The sequence below is a fragment of the Poecilia formosa genome, unplaced genomic scaffold, assembly GCF_000485575.1.
Source record: "Poecilia formosa unplaced genomic scaffold, Poecilia_formosa-5.1.2 Scaffold337, whole genome shotgun sequence".
NCBI classification, from domain to species: Eukaryota; Metazoa; Chordata; class Actinopteri; order Cyprinodontiformes; family Poeciliidae; genus Poecilia; species Poecilia formosa.
This window is the reverse complement of record NW_006800276.1, coordinates 459,648-461,101: the sequence shown is the minus strand read 5'-3', so window position 1 is coordinate 461,101 and position 1,454 is coordinate 459,648.

Here is a 1,454-nt window from a genome sequence, read left to right as displayed (position 1 = left end):
GAACCAGAGACCTTTTGTGTGTTAAGCAAATGTGATAACCACTACACTACAGGAACTGAACTTCTCTGCCTTGTTTTAGTTTGAGGTTCCGAAGTTGATGATGTGAGATGCAACGCATGAAAATTTCAACTGAGGTTTGCACTCAGATGCCTGGATTCAGAGTACAGACCATGACACCACAGAGCCTTGTTGACCTTTAGTAAACACCTGTGATGAATAGAACATGCAAAATCTGTTTCTGTCTGGTTTTGAACCAGCAACCTTTTGCGTGTGAAGCGAATGTGATAACCACTACACTACAGGAACTCATGCTGTTTGCAGTGTTCCTGGTAGATGATCCACATTTTGTTAGAGACTAACATCAACGATGGGCATGGAACAATGTCAAATACCACAGATCCTCTCAGAGAGCACAGTAACTTGGTGAACAAACTGTCAGACTTATACTTGTGCCTAATTTCACATTACAGTCCATAAACTAAGCCTGGGATCAAAAAATGTATTGAAGATGTCATTAGCAGAGACAAATGGTTCTACAGAGACTTGGCTAAATGGTTATAAAAATCAATAATTACAAATAAAAGATGGTTCAAAAATAAAATTAACACATTAAAATAATAAATATGTCTGAAATACAATCAACACTTGAAAATTAAAAATGGTTCAAAAATAGAATCAACACTTCAAAATACAAAATCTCTGGAAAATAAAATATTATGTATGTTGTTTTGAAAAACATTGGAATATAAGCACTTTTATCAAATCTACATTGTGGTAAGATCATGTAAGTTCTTCTTAAATCCATGGAAACTCAACAGTTTGTAAGGTAGGTTAGCTCAGCAGGTTAGAGCACCGTGCTGGTAATGCTGAGGTCGTCGGTTCAAACCCGGTATGGGGCAATTCATGTGTAAGGTCCTTCAGATAATCAACACTTCAAAATAAATAAGGGTTCAAAAATAAAATCAACACTTCAAAATAAAAGGTTCAAAAATAAAATCAACACTTCAAAATAAAGGGTTCAAAAATAAAATCAACACTTCAAACTGTATAATGGTTTCTGTCTGTTCAGTCCATAAACTAAGCCTGGATCAAAAAATGTATTGAAGATGTCATTAGCAGAGACAAATGGTTCTACAGAGACTTGGCTAAATGGCTATAAAATCAATATTTACAAATTAAAAATGGTTAGTAAGCTAACCATTTTGATGTTAAATTCAAGTCTCCATTACAGACCAGAGACAACTAAAGAGAATGAAACATTGTGTTAATCCATTTGAGGAGCCGGCAGTTTATCTTGAGGAAATAAATGACGATGCAGAAGTTAGACTGTAACATGCGCAGTCCGCTGATCAACCACTGCGGACGAGGCTCCGCCGCTGCGAAGAATTAGAAACGTGAAGTCGCTTAGATGTGGATGCATTTATCTGCTTAATTGGTGATGGGATCTGGATTCA